General features: G+C 35.7%; 1 long non-coding RNA gene across 2 annotated transcripts in view; it reads right to left on the bottom strand.

The window, feature by feature from the left end:
* Positions 1–673: 673 nt before the first annotated feature.
* Positions 674–11,042, bottom strand: part of LOC145723897 (uncharacterized) — a 19,105-nt gene continuing 8,736 nt past the window's right edge. The window contains exons 3-5 of one of the 2 annotated variants that reach the window (XR_014149282.1): positions 10,336–10,379; positions 5,614–5,736; positions 674–1,782 (exon numbers count right to left, since the gene is read on the bottom strand). This is a non-coding gene — a long non-coding RNA (uncharacterized LOC145723897). The remainder of the gene's footprint in view (positions 1,783–5,613; positions 5,737–10,335; positions 10,380–11,042) is intronic. The other variant, XR_014149283.1, reaches the window with a different exon arrangement.

The raw sequence follows: 11,042 nt of genomic DNA, 5'->3' as shown, positions 1-11,042 counted from the left end.
GCCCCCTTCCGATTTACAACTTTTTTAACAAATAGCCATAAATACTGAGACAATAATATACACACTCTCCTCTGAAGCAGAAGAAAAATTAAAATTTTATATTATTGAGCTCAGTGACTTCTAAAATGTCAGTATTTGACGGATGAATTAAGAGTAAAGAGTTTACCCAGTGTTCATAGAATGGTCAACAAAGAGGGGCGCCTGGGTGGCTCAGTCGTTAAGCGTCTGCCTTGGGCTCAGGTCATGATCCCAGGGTCCTGGGATCGAGCCCCGCATCAGGCTCTCTGCTTGGCTGGGAGCCTGCTTCTCCCTTTCCCACTCCCCCTGCTTGTGTTCCCTCTCTAGCTGTCTCTCTCTCTCTGTCAAATAAATAAAATAAAATCTTTAAAAAAAAAAAAAATGGTCAACAAAGCATAAGGAAAGGAGAATGTTGCTGATACACCAGAATTAAATGTAGAGTTAGTTACACATTAGTGCAACTACGTGTAAATATCACCCTTACTAACAAAATTCTGATGGGCATTTGAAATGCTTAAAGGAAGAATATAAATTCTTAATCATAATAATAATTAGAAAAAGGATTACTCCATGAATTATTTTTGAAATTACCTTACCAGAAGTAGATTAAAATTTCCAGATACCACAAGTTAGTAACTATTCTCTTAGAACACTGCAAGAGATCCATTCAGCTTGATGGAATTATAGAATCTGAGTTGGAAGGGCTCTGGGAGGTTGGGTTGACCAATCTCCGTCCCATTACAAGAATTCCCTACACAAGGTTTTTTTTTAAGTTGGTCATCTGTGGTAGATTAAAAACAGCCACAAACTTTTTGCAACAACTCCCATCCAGAGGTAGGGTCAATTTTCCCACCCCTTCTGATCTGGCCTTGTGACTTTCTTGACCAATAGAATGCCCTGGAAATGAGTTGCAAGCCTAACCAGCAGAGGCTTTGCAGTTACCATTCTCACTCTCTTGGAACACTGAGGCTGAAGATGAGATACACACGGGGAGAGAGACCTAGCTGTCCCAACCATAGAGCTGAGGTCCCCAGAAATGTGAGACCATTTCAGATTCTGCAGCCAACCCTCAGAATCATGAAAAATAATAAATCATTGTTGTTTTAAACTACTACTTTTTGGGATGGTTCATTATACAGCATAAGCTAATTTAAACATCATCTATTTTGTGCTTTATTCATTTGCATATTAAATATTTATTGGGTATTTACTCTGTACCAAGCACTCTGGAATACAGCACTGAACAAATCAGCACAAATGTGCTTGAACATTTTCAGTAAAGGGAAACTCACTACTTAAGGAAATATCCCATTCTAGAATTCTACTTTTTTGCAGGAAGCTGAATTGATCCCTAATCTGGCATACATTGAACAGGTTAATTGTCCTTCTATCATGTTTGCCCCCCTGAAAGAATTAAAAGGCATAGGATGGCTATACTCTTATCCACATACTGCAGGTTGTGGACTCCAGAGTAGGTTCAGCACACAGGAGGAAAATGAGTGATAGATTCCTGACAAATCTATTTCGAAGGCTGTGCACAATTTATTTGTCTACTGAAAAATGACTTGCCAATATTCAAGAGCACCACTGAATTACATTCAACCTTTCTACTTAAAAAAAAACTGAAACATCACGTTGGCACTCCTAAGGGAAAAACTAACAGCTTGCTATGTCATTGTCCCTACCATTTTGCATGAAATGTACCTTTTTTGTGAAATGCATCTCCTTGTTCTGATTAACATTTTGACTTCTACTAAGTTCATTCTGTAATAAGAATAGAAATATAAATATTATGAGATCAACATCTTCAGCCATGCTCATTAAGCATTGAAAATTAGTGTTGGACTTAAAATCAAGTTTTTAAGTTCCAAAAAGAAATCATGTAATAGGCAAGCGAAAGTCATAATTAAAATTGAACCTAGTCTTTCTCCTTTAACCTTCTTGGGTCCTTTGCATTAATACTGCATTTCCTTAGGCTAAGTGCAATGTGTACCATTTCTCTGGTGAAATTTATTATGATCTAACAGAAAAATTATTTTTGATTCAGAAGAAAATTAATTTTGATCTAGCAGCACAAATCCAAGCAGAGAAATTCCTAAACCATCTTAGACAAATAAAAATCTATACTCATGAGAAAAAAGAACTACAGAAAAGAATTCATAAAATTATCCAAGTTATAAATAACTCGTTCCAGCATCTCACCTATTCTTCCTAATACCAAAGACTGAAGTATAATTTCTGCTGTTTTATCTTCTCTGAAAATAGAAACCAGGTAGTCACTATCTTTGCAATAAACATTACGCATTTACTCAACTAAAATCTGACCTTCTAGGTCCTGGTGATAAAGAATAAATAAAACACACTTCTTAACATCAAGGTACATATAGTCCAGTTTACATAAGAATATTTAGGTGTATATACATAAATGTAAATGTAAATATATTCATATACATGTGTGTATATATATGTGTGTGTGAATATATAGGATATACGTATATTAATTAACTCATACTATAAATGTATAATATATATTATATGCTCATAATTAATACAACATAATTCATACTATATATGTATATATATTAGAGAGAGAGACAGACAGACACAAACATAGACATATTCCAGCAGGATTTGGGGAAGTCTTCATAAAAAGAAATTAATCTTTTAAGGTAGAGAAAGAAGGAAAGCCATCTAATGAAAGGGGGAATAGCACCTACAGAGGCAGGGAGGGCTAAAACTCCAGCACAGATTCAAGGCATAGAGAGACATTTGGTAAAGAGAGGTAGAAAGTGACTGAAGATAAAACCAGGAAAAATAAACCACATACAGACTGTGAAGAATCTTGAATGCCATGCTGAAGAGTGAAGGCATTATCCTCTAAGTAAAGAGATATTAAAAGTCTTTAAGCAAAATGGTGGGCAAGGGGTGCCTGGGTGACTCAGTTGGTTAAGCCTCTGACTCTTCGTTTCAGCTCAGGTCATGATCCTGCAGGCATGAGATCAAGCCCCAAATTGGGCTCCGCACCAAGTCTGCTTCAGATTCTCTCCCTCACTCCCTCTCCCCCACCCCTCCTCCAAACCATTCTCTCACTCTCTTAAGTAAGTAAGTAAGTAAGTAAGTAAGTAAGTAAGTAAGTAAGTAAGTAAATAAATAAATAAATAAATAAATAAATAAATAAAATCTTTTTTAAAATGGTGGGATGACCTGATTGCTAATTTACAAAAATAACACTGATAGAGGATGGGTTGTGGATGATAGAGTAAGGAAACAATATTTAAGATGCAATTACAATATTACAGATAATCTTTGCCCAATAACTTGGTTATAGTTACTATGGCTTAAGTGAAACATAACTACTAATAATAATTTGGGCAAAAATTGATAGGGGCCTGAACCAATAGCTTGGGAAATAGGAGAAGATAAATTTGAAAAACACTGAAGAAGCTGAACTCATAGAATTTGATGACTAATAAGATGGAGGGTCTGATGGAAAAGAAGAAGAAAAAAAGTCTGAAATAAGCTTTGTGCATAGGTGGCAAGGTAAATTGGTGCTACCACTGTGAATGCAAAGAATCAGGAGAGGAAGCACAGAACTGGTGCGTAATGCTGGGGAGACTATGACAACCTTAGTTTTTAGATACTACAGTGAACTTGACTTGCCTGTAGAATATTGGAGTAGAAACAATCAGGAAGCAGCTACAAAGCCAGGGCTGGGGCTTAGGATGGAGGTCTAGTCTGGAGACCAGGTACCTAAACTTGTAAGTTAAGTTTCATGGGTAAAGGTCTGGGGGAAAATTGTGGGGTGGGGGTGGTGGAGCAGGTTGATGCATACTCTCTGCTACCCTTGGAGGAAAAGGCCTAGAAAGGAGCCATGGGAAACACCGACATGAAATATCTCTTGATGTACTTGAACAATGCTATTTCCACTTAACCTTTACTTTTCCCAGGCAAAACAAATCAAAACAAAAAGTCACCGTTTGCTCTTCTTCATAGGTCTAGTTCTTTAGTTTTTGGTATCATTTTATCTTCTTCATCCACCTTAAATATTAAACTTGGAACTCAAAATAGTATTCCAGTAAGTACTCAATATAATTATATTTAGCACTAAGTAATCTATAGTAATAGGGACAGCACCAATAATTTAAACCATAGATAATCCTTAAACTCTCTTTAAGCTGGTAGCTCCAGCCTCTTAGCCAAAAACAAAGAGTAGAATTGCCTGGTGGACTTTTGCCTCTACGTGTAACTAACCACCCTCTAATAAAGATGCTGAAGAGAAGGAAATGGTTGGAAGAAAAGCAATAAGAGGTTAAGCAAGCTCCATTAAATTAAAAAATTAGACAATAAATGATTCTTTTATATTCTACTTGTATTTATGAGGTGTGGGATTTTTTTTAATCAACAGATATATATTGCTCATTATTCAACTTGTTTTCTAGTTTCCAGAGAACTCAGGAATACATTCATCACCGGAAATGCCATAGTATATTGCCTTGCCAGTGTCTTTTTGGAAACTCACTTTCCTTTTATTGCTACAAACTCACTGTCATCTGACATTTCCATTTTATCTCAATATTATTTATTGTCCTGGGTGGAAATTTTTTCCTTTCATGTAGTAGTAGATATGTAACTCATTTGTGAATAAGGTACCTAGAATAATCAAATACACAGAGGCAGGAAGTAGAACAGTGGGTAACAGGGGCCAGATGAGTAGACAGTTTCAGTATGGGATGATGAAAAACTTCTGGAGATGGACGGTGGTGGTAGTTGTACAACAATGTGAATGTACTTAATGTCACTGAACTGTGCACTTAAAAATGGCTAAAATGGTAAATTTTATTTCATGTATATTTTACCACACTAAACATTTTTAATTGCAATTTTTAAAAAAATTAATAGAAGTTTTGGAAGATAAACTTGATAAACCTCCCTGGAAATAGAAAAAGGAACAAAAGATGTATCAGCAACAAACAAGTAGAAATTATAAGTTTTTAAAAAAAATGCAGTATCATTTCCAACAGCAACAGAAAACATGAAATATTTAAGGATGGATTAAATAAAATATGCCCACTACCATTATACTGCAAATATTGCTGAGAGAAATTTAAAGAACTAGAAGGACTTCAATTTGATTTCAAGATTTATGATAAAGCTACAATGATTAAGACAGTGTGGTACTGGCATCAAGGGAGACAAATAGATCAATGGAACAGAATAGGAAGTCCAGAAAGACTCATAGACATACCGTATATAGCTAATTAATTTTTTACAAAAGTACCAAGGTATTTCAATGAGGAAAGGATAGTCTTTTCAACAAATGGTGCTAGTATAAATGGATATCCATACGCAAAAAAAACCCCCAAATCAATCAATAAAAAGAATCTTGATTCTCATCTCCCATCATATGCAAAACATTAACTCAAAATGAATCATGGGCCTAAATAGAACAGCTATAAACTATAAAACTATAAAATTTCTCAAAGCAAACATAGAATAAAATCTTGGCAAGGTTATACAGTAAATGCTTTTGCAAGTATAAAATGGTACAGTCACTTTAGAAAATTATTTGGCAATTTCTTATGACGCTAAACATACCTAATCACATGACCCAGAAATTCCATACCTAGGTATCTATCCAGAAGAAATGAAAACTGGAAATGACTTATATGTCCATCAATTGGTGAATGGACCAACAATTTGTGGCTTAGGAATCCTACCCTGCAATAAAAAGAAACAAACTATTAATGTACATAGCATGAAAAAAACTCCAATGAATGATATTAAATGAAAGAAACAAAACACAAGGGGCGCCTGGGTGGTTCAGTCATTAAGCGTCTGCCTTCGGCTCAGGTCATGGTCCCAGGGTCTTGGGATTGAGCCCCACATCGGACTCCCTGCTCGGCGGGAAGCCTGCTTCACCCTCCCCCAATCCCCCTGTTTGTGTTCCCTCTCTCGCTGTGTCTCTCTCTGTCAAATAAATAAATAAAATCTTAAAAAAAAAAAAAAGACACAAAAGCCCATATACTATGTGAGTCTGTTTATGTGACATTTTAAAACAGGCAAAACTCCTGGGGGGAGAGGGAAAGGAAAGGGGGTGACTACAAAGGGGATGAGGGAACTCTTTGGAGTGAGAGTGGTGAAGGCTATATGACTATATACATTGCCAAAACTCATTGAACTGTACAATTAAAATGAGTGAACTTTATTGAATAAAAATTTTATATCAATAAAGATGGATTTAAAAAAAAAGACAAAGAGACATAATACAGAAGACAAAAGGTAAGAAAGTTAGGTGATCAATTTGGAAGGCCTATGAATCACTAACAAGAAATCCACAAAGAAAGGACAGAAAAAAACACTAAGTTTCCTATTAATCTAATTTGCCCTCTAGAAAGGTGAACTTGTAGTATGGTATTTCATGCTGCATGACAGAGCATTATTTAAGTTTACATTTTAACTTAACCTTATAAATGTGTGCAGATTTTTTGAAAGTCAAGAAATGTTTTAAGACTATTTCTTAAACAGTTTTCACTGATGAATACTATCAAACATTCAAAGAAATACTAACAGCAATCCTTTTCAAACTCTTCCAAAAATAGAAGAGGAGGTAACTCCTCCAAACTCATTTTATGAGGACAGCATTACCTGGATACCAAAAGCAAACAAGGATATCATAAGAAAAGAAAATTACAGGCCAATATCCCTGGTGAACATAGAAAATCCTCGACAAAATATTAGCAAACTGAAGTCAGCAATACATTAAAAGGATCATATACCATGATCAAGTAGGATTTATTCCAAGGATGCAAGGATGGTTTAACACAAAATGAAGGATAAAAATCATATGATCAACTCAATAGACACATAAAAAGCATCTGATAAAATTCAACATCTACTTATGATAAAACTCAACAAAGTAGATATAAAGGGAACATACCTCAACATGACAAAGAATAGAATAGAATATTACTCAGCTCTAAAAAAAGAATGAGATCTTACCCCTTGTGACAACTTGGATGGACTTGGAGAGTATTATGCTAAGTGAAATAAGTCAGACAGAGAAAGACAAATACCATATGATTTCACTTTTATGTGGAATCTAGAAAACGAAACAAATGAACAAACAAACAAACAAAAGTAGAAACAGACCCACAAATACAGAGAACAAACTAATGGTGGCCACAGGGGAGGGGAACAGGGGAATGGACAAAATGGGTGAAGGGGAGTAGGAAGTATAGTATTCCAGTTATGGAATGAATAAATCCTAGCGATGAAAAGTACAGCATAAGGAACCTAGTCAATGGTACTGTAATAGCTCTGTATGGGCACAGATGGGAGCTACACTTGTGGTACACAATGTATACAGTTGTTGAAACACTATGTGATCCACCTGAACCTAATATAACATTGTGTGTCAACTATACTGCAATAAAAAAGTGTACAATTCAGTGCCAGCCATTGTTAACCTTTTGTACAAGTTCTGAATAAGATAAGAAAGAAAAGACAATGTGATTCAGTAGAGCATGATTTTAGACCCAGTTCTGCCATGTTTCAACAAAGTGACCTTCAGGAACATCTGGGCCTCACTATCTCCATTGTAAATCAGGGAGTTCAACTAGATGACCACCCTCTAGCTCTGATCTACCTTCAAGATTTTGTTTTTACTGTTGTTTATTGTTAACTTTTCATTTCTCTTTTGAACCAACACAAATATTGGGGTGAGCAGCTCAGAAAGATCTATTTTACAGAAGGACATTTTCAACAATGTTCTAAAGCAAAGATGGTGCTGGCAGACTTATTACAGCGTTCAGAAGACTTTATAAATGTAACAAGATATTTTAGAGCCTTTTTTGAAAGAAGACCATTTCCTTTTATACATTTCAAAGTAAGAAAATAGAGAGGAGAGTCACACAGTGTGTTTAACTTAGATGAGCTTCTTTTCTCAAACTTTATCTTTCTCATTTCTAGAAGCAAACATGAAACTAGGTAGGAAGCTGCATAGTCTTGGAAATATACTCAAGAAAACTATAGTAAAGTCAGTGATTCAGACAAATTTCTTAATCAAAAATATAAAAAATATCACCTGCAGAACTCTTATTGAAGGAAACAATGAAGAGTTCTCATAAAGGTCTAGTTGATGTGCAATATTTTATCCTTGCAGATTTTAACAGTATATTATTTCATTTAACAAAAATGTTAAAGTTACATTTTTATTTTTTATTTTCTCGAAGTTACATTTTTAAATGAATATGCACATATTCCTAAAAAACTAACACGGGATCTCTTAGCAAGTACTTAGGTGTTGTTATGAGTTGACCTGTATCTCCCAAAAAAAGATATTTTGAAGTTCTCACCCCCACTACCTCAGAATGACCTTATTTGGAAATAGGGTCCTGGCAGATGTAGTTGGTTAAGATGAGGTCATACCACAGCAGGCTGGGTTTAATCCAATACAACTGGTGTCCTTCTAAGACGAGTAGAAGACAAAATCACATAGAGAAGATGGCCATGTGAAGACAGAGGCAGAAATTACAGCAGCGCTACCACAAGCCACAGAATACATGGGGCTTCCAAAAACTTATAAGAGGCAAGAGTGGATCCTAGAAGATTTGGAGGGAGCATGCCCTCGTCAACACCTTGATTTTCTACATGTGGCCTCCAAAAGTGTGAGTGTGACAGAATAAATTTCTATTGTTCTAAACCATCCAGTTTGTGGTACCTTGTTATGGCAGACATAGGAAACTAATCCAAATATACAGCCAATGTTACACACATGCTCATGCACACACACACACACACACACACAGAGAAAGAGAACCCTCATTTTAACCAAATTACTGGATTTCTAAAAATCTAATATAATGTTGAAATTTGGGGCTGTGAACTTGAGTAACTAATTATAATGATGCATGATGCCTTAAAACATTTACACAATCTCTTTAGGACACTGCATTTCCAAATATTTTGTACTGTAGGGGAACTAAGTGAAAAGAAAAAATAAATATCTACAAGGGAGAAATAACACAATATCTTTGGGAGAGGCAAGACAGCCTACTCAGAGGATAAAAACTCAAAGGAAAACAGCTACAAGAGAACTATTTCTTTTTTCTTTCTTTTTTTTTTTTTTTAAGAGAACTATTTCTAAATGGGCAGCTGAGTTACAACATTTGTTATTACTAGACCATTTGAGTCTCAAAATAAAATTTGACAGCAATAATAATTTCATAATTTTATGATGAAACTTAGAATGGCAAATTTTCATAAGACAACTTTAAATATGAAAACAATGAGCAAGGTTGTGATAGATACACAGTTTTTTTCATGTCCACTGATACTAGATTTAGTATCTCTATGTGATTTAATTTTTTGGAGAAAAATTGAAAACTCTATTGAAAGATGTTATAGAGACTAAAAAATCTTTACATTGTAAAGAGATGTAAGACTCAGTATCCTAAAGGAGGTGATTAGTCCCAAATTGATTAGTATGGTCAAGAGAGTTCAAATAAATTCCCAAGACTTTTACATGAAATTGGAAAAGGTGTTTATAAAATTTACATATAATGAATAGTTGAGAATAGCAAAGACTCCCTCAACTCCCTTCCCCTATCTGGCTTTGTGAAACCACAACCCCAGTTAAATCCAGCTCTGCTTTTGTCTAATTTTTGCACCATCAAAGCTGAACATAGCTAGAGAAAAACAACTATGTCAACCAGTGTGAATTCAGATTCATCATTACTGATCTCAAGTGTATTCTAATGCTGTCAACCACACTACGTGTGTGACTTTATTGGAAATGTTCTAGAGAAAATTCTTAGGGAGTCATGAGCACTTCTGGGTCTTAACCTGTACATTAAGATTCAAGCACGGCGTTCCTACCTGTTATCTTTACAGGGTCATACTGATTTTTCAAAGCCTTACAGTTCATAATCATTCTCCATATTTAGATCAAAACCACTCCAAAGCAATAATCCATTTGTTTTATTGCTTTCTCAAGTCTCATCCTAGCTTAGTTATCAACTCGACTTTCATCTCTTTTGCCACTTCCAACAGAGCTCTGCTGTTATATACAGTGTGGATGGCCACCACCTAGGAAGACAGCATTCAAATGAGGGCTACTATTACCCATAATAAAAAATTAGAAAAGAAAATATGATATTAATTTGGAGCTACAATGTTTTTAAAGAATTTGTTATTCATAGATAGCTTCCAAATCTAAAGCTTGTGAGAAAGGTGGCATTTACCAAAGGTAAGCCCTCAAGAAATGGCTAGAGAAGAAAATGGCAACCAGGCCAACCAGGCCAGTTCAGAAGCACTTACCTCTGCAGGGTCACAAATGAGCTGCATCAGCAGATTTGTCAATCCTGTTAAGTATATTTTTAAAACATGTTCAATGATTTGGTAATCACTGTTTTGAATACAGCCCTCACTATGAGATAGTGAAGGTAGGTTAAAAAGTAAAGAGTCTAGAGTCAAATGTACTTAGGTTTACATCCTGACAGTACCACTTACTAGATTTGTGATTTTGAGCAATTATCATCTCTGTGCCTTATTCCTCATCTGTATAATGGGGATCATAATTGTGGTCACCTCCTAGGGTGGTTTCAAGAATTAGTTGAATAATCACAAAATACTTTTAAGAGTGCCTGGCACAGGGGCGCCTGGGTGGCTCAGTTGGTTAAGCGACTGCCTTCGGCTCAGGTCATGATCCCGGAGTCCCGGAATCGAGTCCCGCATCGGGCTCCCTGCTCGGCAGGGAGTCTGCTTCTCCCTCTCATGCTCTCTGTCTCTCATTCTCTCTGTCTCAAATAAATAAATAAAATCTTTAAAAAAAAAAAAAAAAAAGAGTGCCTGGCCCACAAAAGTATACTATACAGGTTGGTTTTTATTCATAAACATTATTGAGGATATGCTTTTCCATGATGGTGGAGGAGTAGGAGACCTTAGTTTTGTCTGGTCCCAGGAATTCAGCTAGATAGCTATCAAATCACCCTGAACACCTGTGAACTCAACCAGAGATCTAAGAA

This window comes from Leptonychotes weddellii, chromosome 10 (genome assembly GCF_054177405.1).
Source record: "Leptonychotes weddellii isolate Sample4059 chromosome 10, ASM5417740v2, whole genome shotgun sequence".
NCBI classification, from domain to species: Eukaryota; Metazoa; Chordata; class Mammalia; order Carnivora; family Phocidae; genus Leptonychotes; species Leptonychotes weddellii.
This window is presented reverse-complemented; position numbering and strand designations above follow the sequence as displayed.